The sequence below is a fragment of the Acinonyx jubatus genome, chromosome C2, assembly GCF_027475565.1.
Source record: "Acinonyx jubatus isolate Ajub_Pintada_27869175 chromosome C2, VMU_Ajub_asm_v1.0, whole genome shotgun sequence".
NCBI classification, from domain to species: Eukaryota; Metazoa; Chordata; class Mammalia; order Carnivora; family Felidae; genus Acinonyx; species Acinonyx jubatus.
The window spans coordinates 114,481,658-114,501,005 of NC_069384.1; positions in this window are offsets into that span (position 1 = coordinate 114,481,658).

Here is a 19,348-nt window from a genome sequence, read left to right on the forward strand (position 1 = left end):
CAAAACAAAGCATAGCAATGATTTTAAAAAGATGGAAGATAGAAGTTGATCTCTCCTTCTCATATGAATCTGGTATTAGTGGTCCTAGGCTATTATTACCACTTCATAGTATTAGACACTCAGACATCTTCAGTGATATTGCTTAACCATCCTCAAAATGCAGCTTCCATCTTAAAGCCTGTGACCACTACATCTGCCACCATGTTCACCTTCCAGACATTGGGAGAGAAGAAAAAGCAAGGTGGGGGGTGGGGGGGGTGGGGCGGGGCAAAGCTCAGTTGCACGCATCACTTCAAGTTATATCCCATCAACGACAGCTTAATCCCCAACCACAAGAAAGACTCGGGAATGCCATTTTAGCAGTGTGATTTTGTGGTCAGCAAACAATTAAGTGTCCTATAACCAAAGGAAAAAGAAAACATGGGCATCGGGAGACAATTAGCAGCCTTTGTCACATTATTTTATCAGAGAAGTTTTACCTGACCTACCTATATAAAATAACACTTATTTCTTCATTCCACAATCACCTTTAATATGCTTTATTTTCTTTATAGCACTTGTGTAAATATACCTTCCATATTATACCTTATAAAATATACCTTACTTTTATATGTTTGCTTGCTGACTTAGTTTCTGTTTCCCATCACAAAAATGTAAGATCCTTCAGGGCAAGAATTTTATGTTTTAATCATGGCATCCCCATAGATACAGGCCCTCAACAATTATATTCTGGACGAAGAAGAACTCTGAAAATCCCTGAACTCACTACATTCTCTCTCACTCCCTTGCAATTTCACATCCTGCTTTTCCGTTTGAAATATCCTATTGCCCTTTATTTGCCTAACATTAATGTCTTTGTAAGATTCAGATTCAGGCTCGGGTATTAGCACCACTGTGAAGACTTCATGCATCTTCTAGGCATCCATTCTGCATGCACATCTCTAACCCTGCATTATGGTCCTCTACATCAGCATCTGTCTTTATTATTATAAACTCCTTGAGGATAAGAAATCATTTCATATCTTTGTATCCCAGGGACCCCATTAGTCAGGACTCTTAGCTGCAATTGGCAGAAACTCATTTGACACTGCTTAAGTTAAAAAGAGTTCTTAAAACCAGGTAGGGTAGGAGCACCTGGGGGCCTCAGTCAGTTAAGTGTCTGGCTTCAGCCTAGGTCATGATCTCACAGTTCATGAGTTTGAGCCCCATGTCAGGCTCTGTGTGGTTAGCACAGAGCCTGGAGTCTGCTCCCTCTCTCTTCGCCGCTCCCCGCTGGCTCTCTCTCTCTCTCTCTCTCTCTCTCTTAAAAATAAATACTAAAAAAAAATTTTTTTAAATAAAACCAGGTGAAGCTGGGGTCAGTGTTTCCTTATGTGACTCCAAGGGCGATAAGGCTACATCCTCCTTCACCTTGATCATTTCCAATGGAAAGAGAGTTCTCACGAAGGAAGCTGGTTTTTCTATTTTTTTTCTGAGAAATACTTGGTCATATTTTGTATAAGCCTGAAGTTACCTTTATACTCTCCATATATTTAATAATGTTTTTCTTCTCTCTAGATTAAAAGGTGAGTGGAAAATGTGACTCTCAAGACAGTCACCTCAAGATTTGTGGAGACCTTCCTGGAAGAAAAATCACTTCATAAGTTTGTAGTAATTCAAACATGTAATTTCTACAGGAAATATTCATCTAGAAATAGTCACCACATGTTGCTTACTATTGGTCAAAAGGCCAGAGAAGAACCTGACTTGTGAAAGCCATCTCAAATTAGGTAATGAAGTTGTGATTAGATGTCATCCCTGACAATCATTTTTACCTTAAAGTCCTGATGGGAGAGGTTGAATACCCCTCCTCTGAAGTAGAAGCCCAGCCTGCCTGACAAAGAATGTGCATGTGCATTGTAGACCATTCCTGCTTGAAAATACTAAAAGATAGAAACCCTAACATACTCAAACTAGAGCATCACAACTTAGCGCTGAGTGATATTATTTTGAACAAGCAATGTTGGGGAGACATGTAACACTTTCACTGATCTGAACAGCGATGCCCTGAAATTTCTCACTGTTTATTTTTGAAGAAATAAAAATCGGGTCTCATGTGGAGAAAGTCCTCACCCTCTGACTTTGCAAAGCATCAATGACAGCTTCCTTCAATTCTCAGTCATGCCTCCCCTTTCTCATCGGCTCAGATGGGTTCAGAGCACATCCAGAAGCCAGTCACTGTGGCCTTGAGGAGGGATAGGCTGATTAACTAAACTAGTTCATTTGCCACCCAGGAAGCATGGGTGGATCAATCCTATGCAGAGTGGGGATGGAGAGGAGGGAGGAGTGAATTCTCTAACACACTGCTTTCAACCAACCAGAAGAGGAGAACATGTAGGCTCACAAATGTCCATTACAGATTTCACTGGGAGTTTTAGAGATACACACGTACAGTATAATTTTGTGTAAAAAACTATCCTTAGGGAAATGTAAATATATAATATATATGTAAAACAGAAGAAGGACTTCAAATCAGGCAGCATAATATCAGCAGTGGTTACCCCTTGGGAAGGCAATGAGGGTGTGAGAATCCAATGAGAGGGACAGCGTTCACATTTAACCTTGTGCACATATGTATTGTCTGAATTTCATAATAAGAATGTAGTCATAAATTACTTGTGTGCTGAAAACAATTTTAATTAGAAAACAACACATATCCCTTATGACAGAAAGTTTATAGCTTTACTTAATGAACAGTCTTTTTGAACAAGGCAGGCAATATTGACAGGATGTCATTACAGTTATACTTCATGAACCTTGATATAGATGAAAATAACTGGCTTCACATATAGTTCTAATTTTTTGAATTATGTTGATTTCCTGTGATAAGCCAAATCGAACCATTTTTAGTAGATTAGCATTTGTCTTGCGGAATTTAGCATGTAGGAAATAAAACAAAAAGAAAGAGAAAGAAAATATGTATTTGCCTAATGATTTCTCTCACACATTACAATAATTGTCACTCTGTTCCCTGAAATTTTATTTATTTATTCACTTTCACGTGAGGGAACCATGGCAAAGCACTAAAAATTGCCCGTACTATTCTTATTATGGTGTTTCTAAAATAAATCCTTAATGGGCTACCCGAACCACCACAAATACCCCTGTAATCTCCCTTCCGCTTTTTGATTTGTTGACGAAAAAGTAAGGTGTGTGTGTGTAATGACAATAATTATTAAACACATGCAAACATTTATTTATACATGTGTCAAAACTGTATAGAATACCTACCAAAGTTTAGCCACTGTGAAAGGAGAACAAGGCTGAATGACAGAGTCCCTGCTCCAGGAATTACAGGTACTACTAAAAACCACTAATAAGTAAGCAATGCCTTTGAGTGTGCTGCATTTATGAGGAAGGGGAAACTGAGAGTCACCGAGTCAGCCTTACATGGGGGTAAGGGTGGAGAGGAGATTGTCAGGCAAAGCTTCCCAGAGAAACAGCTGCTTGGCAGACTGATGGGGTTCAGGACATGCTACCCCAAAACACGGCGCCTGACTATACTGAATATTTTAAGCTGACAGAGTTTGAGAGCATGGAAGAAACAGGAGGTCCCCTTTGACCATCTTCCCATCCTTCTCCCCTGAAACAGGTCATTTTTTCACATGAGAGACGCCCTCCCTACACCTGCAGGAGAAGAACATCCTCATCTCCTAAGACAAAGATCTGAGAAGAATCTAACAAACTGACTTTGCTAAGTTTCCCCCAGTTTACTGTACTTACCTCATGCTCCTTAACCTATCCTATTGCGCCATGACTATCACTCTTCATCAAACCTAGCATAAAAACACCCAGTCCTTCTGTCTCTCTGGGTTTCTATTTCCTTATGAAGTCTCATATGTCATCGCATAAAAGTTATGTTAAAAAAAGATGTGTGGGGCGCCTGGGTGGCTCCGTCGGTTAAGCGTCCGACTACAGCTCAGGTCACGATCTCGCAGTCCGTGACTTCAAGCCCCACGTCAGGCTCTGTGCTGATGGCTCAGAGCCTGGAGCCTGTTTCAGATTCTGTGTCTCCCTCTCTCTCTGCCCCTCCCCCATTCATGCTCTGTCTCTCTGTCCCAAAAATAAATAAAAGTTAAAAAAAAATTAAAAAAAAAAAAGATGTGTGCTTTTCTCCTGTGAACCTATCTTTGTCCGTCTAATTTTCAGACACAGCCAGAGGCCCTAAAAGAACCGAAGAAACTTAATTTTCTTCCCCTACACAATGAGGTGAGAGTGCATTCTGGGCTTAGGGAATGGCAAGTATGCCAAATGGAGTTGGGTAGAATTGGGAAGCTGCAAATCATCCAGGACTAATGAAATGGAAGGTGAGGAGTGATCACCAAGTAGACAAGCGACAACACTTTACTATATGTCACTGTAAAGACTTTGTCATAGGTAACGCAATAATACCAAATAGGAGAAAGGAAAGACGAAATGTGCTTCAGGGAGAAAACTCTAGTCTAGATGCCAGGCAAAAGCAAATTAAAGGGGATAAGGACACAGGGAGGACCAGTTAAGAAGCCACCATATTAATCCAAGTGAGAAATGATGGCTTGAACTAAATGGCCCTGGCATACTTAGGAGATTTGAAGATCAAATACCTGTGGGACTGTGAGAGCAGGAGGAGTCTGTGAACCTTCCCCCCAGAAAGGGCAAGGCATACGGTTACGTGCATTTCTCTGGGGGAAAGAACGTATAGCTCTTATCAGATCCCAATGTGGCTTCATAACTGAAACAAGACTCAAACTACTACACTGTGCTATGCTATTCTCATAGTCACACTTTATTTAAAGACTCAAATCTCCTTATAATTGTTTCTCGAAGTTGCCAGATTTAGCTAATAGAAACACAAGATTAGATACAGGATTTAGCAAACAAAAATTTACTTTCAACTGGGCGTCCTGTACTTTATTTGGCATCACTACTGAAAGACTCTCACGCTGTGAAATAACATTTCTCTGGGATGACACATTATATTCCTCATTATCTGGGTACAAAGTTCCTTCAATTCAAATTCCATTAATTAATTTATTCGTTCAACAAATATTGATTGGCTGCCTACTCTGTATATACTGAGTACACATTAGTGAGTAAACAGATCATAGTCCCTTTCTCTGGGGACCTTACAATGTAATTGGGAAGATGAATTTTTTTTTGAAAAGTAAATTAAAGAATTAATAAATAATTATAACTAGTAAGTGCTAGGAATCAAGCAGGGAGCAGTGATAGAGAACAATGTAACATTTCACTCAGAGGGGAAGGAAGCCAGGCCAGGGGAAAGGCAGGGAAGAAGGGGTTCTAAGCAGTGCGAAGAGTCTGGTGGAAGAATTGGAGGTGAGGAAGAGCTATTGAGTTTGTAAAACACAAAGACTTTGTTTCGTGGTCAGAGGGGAGAGTGGAAGCAGAGTCAGCTACATAATGTGCAGGGCCCATTGCAAAATGAAAATGTGGCCCCTTGTTCAAAAAGCAAGGAAACCGTGCCATTAAAGGTCCTAAAATATAACATCTTTTCTTTTGTTATGTATTTTAACTTGCTACTTAATATCATGCTAAGTTTAAAAATACCTTTTTATTTCTTTTAAATATTTATTTTTGGGGGGTGGAGGGGCAGAGAGAGAGGGAGACAGAGGATCCAAAGTGCTTCGTGCTGACAGCAGAGAGCTCGATGCTCATGAGATCACTCCCTGAACTGAAGTGGGTCGCTTAAACTGAGCCACCCAGGTGCCTCCAAAAAAATATTTTTTAAGTTAAAATTTTAAATCATTCGCATAGATTTTCCATTTGTCTTTATATTTGGCAATGTCACTTTTAAATGCAAATATAAGAACATTTACCCCATAGGCAGAATCACCAAAATTACACAATTTGTATTTCGTAGCTCATATATACATACGTATTTAATTCTTATCAAAACAGGGGAAATGCTGCACAAGACGAACTCAACTGTTTTTATATCACTTCTTGATACAAACCCATTCTAACGCTCTTTGCTTTTAGCTTACTGGTGGATAAAGAAGGACTCAGTAGAAAAGGAGCTATGGACTGCCCTATCTTTCCCTTCTCATCTATATCATTCCTCTCATTGTACGTTATTGGCTAACGCGGGGAAGTCAGAGTAAGAGAGATATAGTAGAGTTTTTTGGTCCTTCGGGTTTCTTAGAATGCTATTGCCTTCTTTCTGCACTAGACACAAGGTCTCCTTCCGAGGGAAAAGATGGCTTCTGGGGGCTTCAGCACCCTCCACTTATTTAACTTATAGACACAGCACGCTCACCTTGTATCTAACTCCCACGCAGTGTTGAGTTCAGCGGAATTTAGCGTTTCTAGAGCACAGCACGCTGGGCATCACGGAACGATGGGTCCACAGAGTTGCACACATTTCTTTGCTGACGGCATGCTCTGTTGTTCCATTGGACTCTACTTACAAAAAACAAACTCAAAGGTAAAATCAGGAACTTCAGAATGGCAACAAAAGAACATTACACCAAACACATGTATCATGGCCCATGAAGTCAGTCCTATGTGAGAGGAGATGAAGCATGGAGAAGCGGGCAGAAATCAGACCATGTAATTAATGATATTTGGTGTCTGTAATTTTCCAGTTGCTCTCCCCACTCCCAGCTCCTCTTTCTTCTGTATGGAAAACCTAGACATCATTTAAATGTAACAATCCCATAGGGCGCCCAGGTGGCTCAGTAGGTTGAGCCTCCAACTCTTGATTTCCGCTCAGGTCATGATCCCACAGTCTTGGTTGGGATCCAGCTTCATTCACATCAGGCTCTGCGACAAGTGTGGGGCCTGCTTAAGATTCTCTCTCTCTCTTTCCCCCGTCCCTCTCCCCTGCTTACACACACATGCTCTCTCTATAAAAAAGAAAAAAAAAGTAACAATCCTTGTTCTAAATCTATTCCGTTTATTCCAATATAACTGATTTCTTTCTACTTAGGAGGCCTTTTCTTTCTTACTACTAATGATGCCTTGTACTTAAATGAAAAACAATCAAAACCCAAATTTTCCTTTATTCCAATATTTATCTCTAGATCTGTCACTAAAATAATGACAATAAAATAACAACAACAATAACGCATTATGCATCATGGAATCAGTAATGAAGGCCAAATATTTTGGGTAGTAGTTTGAAGTAAAAAATGCTTAGATGCAGACATCCTGAATCTCCAAGAACTCTCTCACAGTTGAATTTTGCCATTTCACAGGACTGTTGGCTCTGGGGTGATGCCCCCTTAATCTGTTTTCTGACACCCATTAATGCATTTCCTCACTTTCATGATTGAAGTACAGCATGCACTGATCATTGATTTGTAAAGTTGAGTGTGAATGTCCGATGCATTTTAAAGAGAAACCTTTAACACTTCATTCTGTTCTAGCCTGACTTCACTTTACAGTGTAGTCCCCTGTGTCACTTGCTCTCTGGGTCCTGATGCATCAGAACTAAGGAAACAGAAGGAGGTGGAGGACAGAAGAAAGAAAGCATAATAAACTTGTTGACCCAGTGCATTCGCACTGGCAGCGTCCTCTCGTAGATTATAATTAAATGAAACCCCTGAAAATCTCCTTGATGGTATTTTTGCTTGGTTGGATTTTTTTTTTGTTTGTGTGTGTGTGTGTGTGTGTGTGTGTGTGTGCGTGTGTGTGTGTGTGTTTATTATTCTTATAGTACACAGCACCACTGAATCTCATTACAATTCTGCTCTGGTCTGTTTTCTCCCTGCACTTTGGGAAGCTGGCTGTCATTAAGGGCTCATGAGACACCTGTGCAATGCTCACCGGGTTTCATGGAATTCTCCCTGCTCACAGCTTTTTGTAATGATATGAATGCCCGAGCTTGAAAATTAGCATCACTTGAGAATAGTAACAAAATGTTGAACGTGGGCTTTTTCTTCAAAGACTTCCTATCTTTGAAAAGAATCCTCTTTTTTCTCAAAAATAATTTTCAAAACTCCCAGTAGAATATTTAATTTTGAAGACTTGCATTTTCATCACATTTATGCTTCAGAGCTGATCTATAAACACTGTTTATACCATCAATGTTTTTGTTCTGAGGGTAAATATTACCAAGTCAACAAAACAAAAGGATACATTACATTTTTCTCTTTCGAGACTGATGAAAAGTACCAATGTTATATAAAAAAGAATTATATCACAATTGTAAGATGACTAATTATTCCTAATTCATCAAACTGTTTTTTAGTATCTACCATATACTATAATCAAACTAAACTAGAATTTGTCCACCCAATATGCAACAAGCCTATAAAAATGGTGCTTTTTCAGTGAAGAAAGATTAACTATTGGTGTGGTACTACCCAGGAGAATAGGGAGCTAATGCTCAACAGTCCTAAACTCCCCAGTGGCTTGAGGATTTTTAAGAGCAAAATTTGGGGCAGGGGTCCCCGGAGAAGGTGGATGCCATTAGTTGGAGGCCCATGAGGTCATACTAGCAGATGTTACTTAGTAACTTCCCGTGCTCCTTTACCTGGTCCTGTGAAAGTGTATTCTATCTCAAGAGACTTGGAGTCTTAAAATTATCTTTTATTCTTTATGCTAGAAGTTTCATTAGGTATATCTGGTGATTATTTATATCTTTACGGTAAAGCTGATTAAACTACTTGTCCTACAGGTCCCTTTGAATGATAAGCATTGCATCCCTTGAGCTTAGGCCCATGTATTCCTTGGCCGGTCTGGCTGGCCCTGGGGTGATATGACCCCTAGTATTCATTTTTCCATCTGAACTCACAAGATGGATGTTGGCTTCAATACTAGGGACTGTACTAGGCACAGAAGTCTATATACACGTCTCTATACATAACGTACAGTACAATACTGTTGCTATAAACAAACAAACAAACAAACAAACAAAAATGGTGGCAATATTTTCTCTGTGTAAGGCTAAATAAGCTGAGATTTCTTCAAGACTGTCTTCCCAACACATTTCTGCCATTGAGTTTATCCTGCCTTATTTGCATGCTTTTCTCCTCTGGGCCAAAGTCCCAGATTCATGACTGCATCTCTTTTCCTCCTTACTCTCTTTTCTTCTCATTTTCCTCCAAGACAGACAAGTTCTTCTCATAAGTTGTCAGAACCACAACCTTCTTTTGCCCAGTCCCAGTGAACCTCCTGGCCTTGCTACAGCCTAAAGAGAACCTTTCTATACCAACAATTTCAGGAGCTCTATGCTGAGCTTTTGATATGATAAAGGAAAGAATAAGGAATTTGGAAAATCCTCTTTCAAGGCAATAGCCTGGTTTGTGAAGCTATTGTCTTGATGCATAAATTTACTTTGCATTTGTTCTTTCTGAGTACCTTCTTGAACCTATCTAATCGTTACACATACTCCCAGGTAGATGGATGCATAACTAATAGGAGTGAAGCCTTATATTTAGAAAGAGCAGGGGCTCCTGGGTGGCTCAGTCAGTTGAGCGTCTGACTTCGGCTCAGGTCATATCTCGCAGTCTGTGAGTTTGAGTCCGTATTGGGCTCTGTGCTGACAGCTCAGAGCCTGGAGCCTGCTTTGGATTCTGTGTCTCCCTCTTTCTCTGCTCCTCCCCTGCTCTCTCTCTCTCTCCCTCTCAAAAATAAATAGTTTAAAAAAATTAAACAAAAAAGATGATGGAATAACTGAAATTGAATACACGCTCCTCAATTAATAAAACTCATTTTATTACTAGTAACAGCATTTTTTAAAATTTTTCTAAGGTTTATTTATTTTTTGAGAGAGAGATAGAGTGTGAGCAGGGGAGGAGCAGGCAGAGAGGGAGACACAGAATCTGAAGCAGACTCCAGACTCTGAGCTGTCAGCACAGAGACTGATGTGGGGCTTGAACTCACGAACTGTGAGATCATGACATGGGCTGAAGTCAGATGCTTAACTGACTGAGCCACCCAGGCACCCCAGTAGTAATAGTATTAATATCTGTAATAAATGAAGTGTATGGAATAACCAAGACCATACAGGCTGTGTCCAAATTGACCCAGATTGATCACAAACATTTATCATGATTGACATAGAGACATCCTAAATGTACCATCTTCTGGACTGCTCTGAAAACACGGATCTCAGTTTTGTAAGCTAGGGCATTAACGTACTGAAGAACAATACAGTCGCTGAAACAGTAGTTTTACTTTGAAATATTTCTGTTTCTAGTTTTACTTCAGTTTTTCCTTCATGATTACATCATTATTTTATTGTCTGTGATTATTTTTCGGCATTTCTATTCCGTAATAGAGTAATAGTCTACAAACATATTATACATGGTTATTTGATTACATAAATAAATAGAATAGCATATTCCAGTAATTGATATTTGAAGTGAGACAGGTTTAGTCTGAAGTGGTTTATCAAAGTCTGTGATAATAACGAATTGATAGCAAGACATCTCAAAGAGAAAATCAAGACTACTTAATGCCTAATTGGTCAGGGAAAGGAAATAGAATGTAAATCAGAAATTTTTGCTAATGCATTGAACCATGTTGGGTAAGAGAGTTGCAGGAAATGGGGACAAGTATTGATATTTTGTTTTAGTCTCCTGGCTAATTCTGGCTTAGGTGCTGGGAGTCCTGATTTGAAGACAGAAATAAACATACCTTCTGTCACTACCTAAAATTCAAGGTGACCTTTAAGTAATAAAATGTACCAGCAAATGCCATTAAGACCTAAGGTAGTTTTCACTTCAGTAATAAACAGAATTTGAGGTAAGTCTTGAAGTGAAAATGTAAAGAGACTATACCATTGGCCAAAAGTGAGGCTAAAAGACATAAATTTTTAAATTCAGATTTCAGTTAAGTTACACAGCAGGCATATGCCTTTATTGGCTATCTTTAGAGGGGAGGAAGGAGATTATCACTTCAGGAGATTCAAAACTCTTCCCCGACCAACCCTGGCCTCTACTAACCTTGTGACCTGGTTACTTAAGGCCAATTTAACATATCATTAGAAATGTAACCAACATGCCGCTTAAATAGGTTCATGTTTGACCAAAGGATGACAGATTCTTTCTCCTACGTGTGCTTTCTAACAACTGCTAGGTTCCTACAATTCCTCTTAGGATGCTAATAATTATTGTCAAGTGTCTCCGCTTTGACTAATATAAGGATGTCATTGCCAGGTTGTGATAGCCATGTGATTTTGGAAATGCTGAGTGCAATGTAAGCAAGACATGTGAATAGAACCATCTCATGGACAACTTAAGGAAGGGGCTGGTGCTGTGATGGCCAGGAGAGGGCTAGGGAAGAACTAATGAGGGGGATTAACGATGCCTAGTGCTGGAAAGCAAGTTCTTGGAAGAGAGTGGCAGCATCTACTTTCTGTCCTTTCTCTTTTTACAGGCCTAACCAAGAACTATACAAGTAGTCCCCAAATTACAGAGGTTCCAGCATCTTGTTACGCTGCTTGGTAAAGGGTTCATCCATACAAAGGACGACCTTGTTGAAGCTCTCCCTTATTCCTGATTATCTCATTGCTAGTATTCCCTTCTCCGTAACACTGGGATGAGGACACAGGCAGGCATCTGTATTATGGCTAAGACTACTTATTACATTGAATTGTTTTGAGTGTGTAGTTAGGATTTAGAAAGTATGTATTTGCACTGCTTAATTTCCAAAATCTTTAAAAATAAACTCGATCTCATGCTGGGGTTCTACTCTGTGTTTATTTACAACCAAGTTGCACTTTCCTGATACTATTAATTATTGCTATTTCATTTTTACTTTTTAAAAAAATGTTTTAATCTTTTTTTTTTGAGAGAAAGAGAGAGAGAGAGAGAGAGAGAGAGAGAAAGTGTGTGTGTGTGTGTGTGTGTGTGTGTGCAAGTGGGGGAGAAAAAGAGAGGGAGACAGAGAATCTGAAACAGGCTCCAGGCTCTGAGCTGTCAGCACAAAGCCTGATATGGGGCTCAAACTCATGAACCGTGAGATCATGACCTGAGCCAAAGATGGACGCCTAACCGACTGAGCCACGCAGGCACCCCTAATTATTGCTATTTTAATATTCCAGTAAACATTCTTCAGAACCTATCCATACCTTGTATATGCATCACTTAAAAAAAATAGAATGTATTGGTTCTTTTATACTAAAAAGGTAATATGTAGTTATTGCAGAAAAATGTAAATAGAGAAAAGCACAAAATTGAAGAGCATTGGAACTTCCAAAATATTTGTATGGCAGTGATCTAATTGTATCCCTACAATATCCTCATGAATAAGGTAACATAGAGATTATTGTCCACCTAGCTGTTGTATAAAATGAGAATGAAGTGAGTTACTTTTAGTTCATAGCACATCCAAAGCTACCCCTGGGTCCTGGCTGATTCCTAGGCCCAAACTCTTTCCGTGCCATACTGTGTGCCAAAGGGAGTTGGAAGGGAGTAAGTATTCCCTGGGAATTGGAGCCAGACACAGAAAGTGCAAGCACACTTCCGTGACTTGTCCCGAGCCCAGCAAGGCCAACTAGTCCAGTGAGTGGATTCTTTCCAGCTGCATCTTCATGACAGATTTCTCAGCAGTATTGAAAGCTGCTTGGGAAGCTCTTCCGTCAGTGACCATGGAGGCTGACAGCTCTGGCTGAGTGATTCTTGGCCCCCATTAGCCATACACCTCTGAGTTCAAGAAGGTTGTGTAAGGAGGGTATATAGTTCTTCCTGATCCCCTCCTTACATCGTAAGAGGGTGCGTTATGTTGGAGACCAGATAATGAATCAGGAGAGCATGTGGACTAGCATGATCATTCATTTATAAGATAAAAGGTGTGCTCCAGCTTGTACTCCGGTCAAGGGCTAGTGTAAATATATTTGTGTATAAACACATCCACCCTCCATTTGCCTTCTGTCCAGAGACACTCTAGGCAAATCTGCTTTAATAAATGGATTTGCAAAGTGCTTTGTAATTCTTACATGGTTGATTATCCATGTAAAAGGTTTTCCAAATGACAAACAGCTAATACCAAATGAAAATGTGTGATGCTACTTGATGTCTATATGAGTAACAGATTTGAAATAGACAGTTTTCTCTGCCCATTGAATATCTGTCTTTAAAGCCTATATTTAAAGTTAAACATTTATACCATATGGTTTAGGGAGGATTAGCCCTCTGTGGTCCAGAACTATATTAAAAGCATCATTATTTATATGTAAAGTAAATTTATGAATGGAAAATCTTTATATTAAATATTCTCAGCGGCAAATAGCATGAAAGAGAATGGTTATATTCAGAACAGTAGGAAATAGAGACAAATAAAATAGATAAAGGAAACTAGTTCACAAAATGGGGTAGGGACATGTGGAATACATTAACAAAAACAAGATAGGTAACATATACCACATGTTCATGAGCCAATACGTTCAACAGACTCCTAACTGAGCTTTATGACAAAGAGACTGTCAGGGACCTGGCAGCACTGGAGAGGCAGAGGACTGATTTGACATATTTGTTAAGCAGAACTAGATGATGAAGCCATAGAATCTGTTAAAAATTATATTTCCAAAGAACGGGAAAATGTCATGGATGAGTTTTCGCTTATTTTTTTCTAACACTGCAAAGTAATAACATACTTGTTTTAAGGGAAACACTTCTTATTGAATCTTTCATTTACACAATCATTTGTTCACTTTCATTCCCTATTTCCTCACTTCCACTCCCAGCACAAATACACATATACTTACACATATGCATTCACGCATTTTGGCCCTGAATGCCATTATTGCCAGTAGACTACCTCTGAGATATTTGTTGTCTTTGTGGACAACCATTGATGGAAATATTAGCTGGCCACAGTCTTTATGCTCAGTTGTACTCATAACCAACTTTTAAATTGACTGCCCATGGAACACCATCTAGAAAAGTACGGACAACAAAAAATCCAGGCCTCTGATGACTCCACTGTCTGAGGAAAGGGCATAAGAGTACAGGGAATTCTTATAATCAACTGGTTAACTTTAAGGTCCGACTGTGACCGTAGACTATAAAGTTGTAACGACTAGAGAACCAGTACATTGAAATTATCATTTTGAGATTTTTTTTTTGGGTCACATAAAGAAATAGGGAATCCTGCTGAACTATCCCAGGATAAAGAGATAATTCAAGAGAATAAAACGTAAAATTATTCATTAGAAATATTGTTGCCCCTCTTGTAACTCATCACGGGTTGTTCTGGTCCATTTTCTGAGAGTTTTGATGAGCCTTGATGAGTACTTTTCCTGATACTAAGCTTATATCTATCAAATTACCAAAAAGATTCTTAAATGATAATATGTACTACATGTGAAGGGATGGAGAAATAGGGACTCATCTACCGCTGGAAGGAGAGCACGTTGGTAGAATATTTGTAAAGGATATATATATATATATATTTTGAAATATTATTAGAAGCTTTTGTTTAAATACATACATAATTGTTGAATAAAAAATATATATATATTCTAAAATTTATCCTAAGCAGCACTGTGGTACTGCTTCTACTAGAGAGAAAGAGAAAGAGAGACAGAAAGAGAAACAGAAAGAGTAAGAGAAAGAGAAAGAATGAGAAAAAGCTAGGAAGGAAGGAAGGAGGGAAGGTGGGAAAACAGGAAGGCAGGAAAGATAAGGAAGAAAAATTTTTAAAAACCTAAACACAAATTAGGAAATTAACTTCTTTTGAATTAAGGAAAAAAAATAATGGAAGTAATTATTTTATAAAATAATTCCACTTTTTACTGAGCAAGTCCCACTATTAAATTAAGCATTTGCCAACTGGTCACTTCTCTGATTTTTGGAGGCTTTAAACAGGGCCTGCTGGCCAGCGTGGCTGCAAGACTTTACCGAATCTCGCCACCCCTTACCCTTTTGTATTATGGCTAAGATCAGTCTTAGCCTAACATCCACTGCCAAAACCAGAGTGACCAACTTTACTTTTACTCCTCTGATGATCAGGCCTGGAGCACATATGTACTAACTCTTCAAGGTTCTGCCTGCTTTTTTCCCACCATCCCATTGTACACATGTTATCTCTTATGAGGGATTTTCTAGGTCTGGCTTAGGAAAAAGAACATCCCAAAGGTATTTGCTCCTTTAGAATTCAAGAACGATGACAGGACAATGGTCTTGAAGCTTTGCAGAGGGATAACCTGGAGAGACACAGAGACATGATGAATGGTTTAGACATAAAGATGGGCATCACATATGAAAAGCTTAGTTCAGTGCCGACTAAGGGACTCTATCCGACAATCCAGCCAAATCTTCAGGGTGAGAGCAAGCATTTCAGTCTGCCTTCTGGGTTGTTGTGACACTTTCTCCCTCAGTGACTGATCTGCTAAGACCTTGGGAGGGGGCACGTGTCATCTATCAAACTCGTTACAACAATCCAGAATTAATTCAGGAATACAACTTCTCAAAATGGAAACACGTATCAGTGCATGCTATTTCCTCATAACCAAAATAGTTTGGCATCATGAATTCTACCATTGTATTATTAGCTTACTACCTTTGAAAACCTGGTTGGATGGGACGCCATCATTTGGGTATCATTTAAGAGATCTAATTCCTGCAATTCAGAAACCAATCCCTGGGCAGAACACATACAGTGAATTCTTAGGTGCAGTAAGTGTGTTTATTCTTATCCTGCCTGTGTTTATTCCAGACACGGACACATACAATATGTATTAGCCATACATATTCAATTACAGGAAGTGTTTTATAAATTACTTTTTGTGGAACAAACAACTCTTTCAAACATGGGTGTATTTTATTGTTATCTAACATTAGCAATATTAGCTGTGAAGACAGCTTCGCAAAACCTCAGAGTAGGCAGCTACTTGCGTTGGATATTTAACATCTTAAATAACGCTGAATGAAAATATGGTTCATCACCAGCCTGCTACCACACCTGGCTTATGTACCATCATCATGATACAAAAGGGCTATGAAGAAATAGGCATTTTACTGTATGTACCTGCTAATCTATCAACTGGCTAGCACTTCAGCATGAATTACTTAAACTCTCCCTCAGCCAATGGGATTTAGCAGCGAAAACGCCAAGGGAGTAGTAGTATAAGGCAGAAAAGTATTGATTGATGAGGCACCTGGGTGGCTCCGTCGGTTAAGCGACCAACTTTGGCTCAGGTCATGATGTCACGGTTCCTGAGTTCGAGCCCCACATCAGACTCTGTGCTGACAGCTCAGGGCCTGGAGCCTGCTTCAGATTCTGTATCTCCGTCTCTCTCTGCCCCTCCCCTGCTCACACCCTGTCTCTGTCTCTCTCAAAAATAAATAAAACGTTAAAAAAAAAAAAAGAAAGAAAAGCATTGATTGGGAGACAAGTGGATAGTAAAAGGAGATAAGAAGGGTCTGACAGTGACATTCAGCACTGTTACCGCAAGGACCCCTAGCAACCAGTGTTAGAGTGTAGGGCACGAGGACCCTAAAAATTCTATGAAAGGTTAATGTTGTCAGGTTGATAAAATCAGGGGAGATACCGTACCTACTTTCTCAAAGAGGAACTATTTTACCTAAGTCTGTACTAGTTCTAATGTGGCACATATGTAGGGTTTTACATGGGTCACTCTAATTCAAATTATTTCCTCTTATATTCCAATGTTAAAGGAAAGTTAAAATTAAATTAAAATGTGTGTGTGCGTGTGTGTGTGTGTTGCACCTTGAATACCATAATTCAGAGTCATGAGCGGTGAACCTGTTATCATAAATCTGATTTATGTTAGATATTACAAAAGGATTCATTTTTCCGGCCACTTCTTTATGCCTTTACCTTTTCCTTCACTTTATTTTCATAAATTCATCACATTGTCAGTATGGAAATCTTCTCAACAACTGGTGTGAGGATTTGGCACTTTGTCTTTTGTCTTTGAGCAGAAAAACCCCCGACACGTTCTTCCTAAATAATCCCTAAGTGTTCCATGCAAGGTCCTGGCAGATGAACATCCCAGCTTCACTCATCCCTCCCTCTGCTCTTAAGCCCAAGTAATTTTTCTGTTGAATGTACAATTCTTCAGAACCGTTTGTGTGAATTTGAAAGACTAAATGGTCATGGAGCAAAGAGGTGTGTGATTATTAAAACAAAGTATTTTCTAATTCTTTTGTCTCCACCTCCTGCTTCCAGTGGCTGACACTAATTTAAATAATAAATAAGCTCCGTGGTTACCTTTTGCTCTATTCCATGCTAAACATCAGCACCTGATCTGGTTTCCAGCATTATTGCAACGACATTTAAGTGTACAGTATAAGATTGTACTTGATTTATTAAAGTAATGAATTAGTTTTATTGTAGGTGATTAAATGTATTTTACTTTTTAAAGCACAAGAACTAGGAAAGAAGAGCATCGTTACAATCTGAAAATAACTAGAAAGATAAGTTCATTAACTTGCCTACACTTGTGCATCATAAAAACCTTGTTAAAAATTACTCCCTAGCCTGCTGTATTAGCTTCTTTATGAGGTAATTTCTCCATACAGTAATAAGATTTTTCTTTTACTCTCCAGTGCATATTAAACCCACTAATCTTCTTTTATAAACTATAGTTTCAGCCACTTTCTCAATTTACTCACTTTAAAGATACACTCCTATTAATATTAAAGGTAGCAAATGCAGATATGAACTTTGCAAAACATGCTTTCGGATTTATGGCACAATTTTTTAACAGTGTACTGGAATAGCACAAAAGGGAAAAAGCTGTAAATGTCGAGTATGTCTCATGACAAACCAAACAATCTCATTCCCCATGGAATTAGTTTCCCACCCCATCCATTATGTGAATGAACTGTAGACATATTTTCTGCTGTCAGCAAATAAAAACAGAATGGAAAGACTCCGTTCATTGAAAGAAGTAAAATAAAATCTTGCACAGGAACCATACAGTCGTCAATGATCTGATTGGTATGGACTATTGGTGTCCTGGGGAAAGGACAACTGGTAGCCATTTCTACCTGTGGTTTGATCTCTAAAGGTCAAGATTTTCATTCTGTACCCAAAACCAAATAAGTCATAGGATGAAGTTGAAAATTAAGTCTTTCAGAGATCAAATTCCAGTTATTTTTGTTATATCCCCTGTTTCCATAATTCTTCTAAAATATCCAATATTTCAAACAATTTATTATTTAACAATGGCAATAAGTAATTAAGTTAATACTGGACTTCAAACATCCTCAAATGGGTAATGCATCTTGGAAATAAATGAACTCAAATTGTTATAGAAATCTATTTGAAAAGACAATGCGGGAACAGCTGCTCTGATGTTTTCCCTTCCATTTGAATTTAAAGTGAAAAGTAAGAACTCCCCTATTGCCCAGTGGTTGGACTTATTTCGTTCACTGAATAACAGAGATTTAAGTGTTTTTTGTTTGTATACTGAACTAGAGAATGGCCTTTGAAATCTATGAGAAGGACAAGGTTGCTCATATATAAAGTTCCTTGTAGATCAACAAAAACTAGAGAAACACCTCAGTGGAAAAAACCAAAACAACAAAAAAACAAAACCTTGAGTTGAAGAGGCTATACAAAAGTAGGAATATAATGGGCCAATAAATACATGAAAAAATGTTTAACTTTTCCACTTGTTAAAATACAGATTAGGAATTTTAATTTTAATGCCATTGTTTTCTGGTATCAGATTGACAAAGCTTAAAAATAACAAACATAGGAGTGCCTGGGTGGGTCAGTTGGTTAAGTGTCCAACTCTTGATGTCAGGTCAGGTAATGATCTCGAAGTTCGTGACACTGACAGCATGGAACCTGCTTGGGATTGTCTGTCTCTCTCTATCCCTCCCCTGCTTGCTCTCTAGCTCTGTCAAAAATAAATATATTAATTACATACATAAATAAACAAACTTCAAAAAAAATAATGGAAATAGCCTATTGTTCAGAGTTCGGGAAAACAAAATTCTCTTATGCTGCTTGTGAGTGCATAAATTAGTATAATCTTTTGAGAAACTTTTAACAGTATGTAAAAAAAAATTTAAACATGCATAATATTAACCCAGCATGCCTAATGATGCATATAGATGTATATAGAAGATGATGGCGAGAGAGAAGAAAACTGGTAACAGCATAATATTCATCAATAGTTCAGTAATTATGATACATTTAAAATGTGGAACACATTCAGCCATTGTTTTATTTGCTGACGTTGAAAGATTTCTATTATGCACTAAATAGAAAATAAATGATCAAACAGTACACATTGTATAGTGTGGGGTTTTTATAAGTACAACTATATAACTATGTCTGTTCATTAAAAAGGAATATACACTGAAATGCAAGCAATTGCTATTGCTGTGAAAACAGAATAAAAAGTTGTAAATATCCTATGCTGATTTTGGTTAACCTTCTA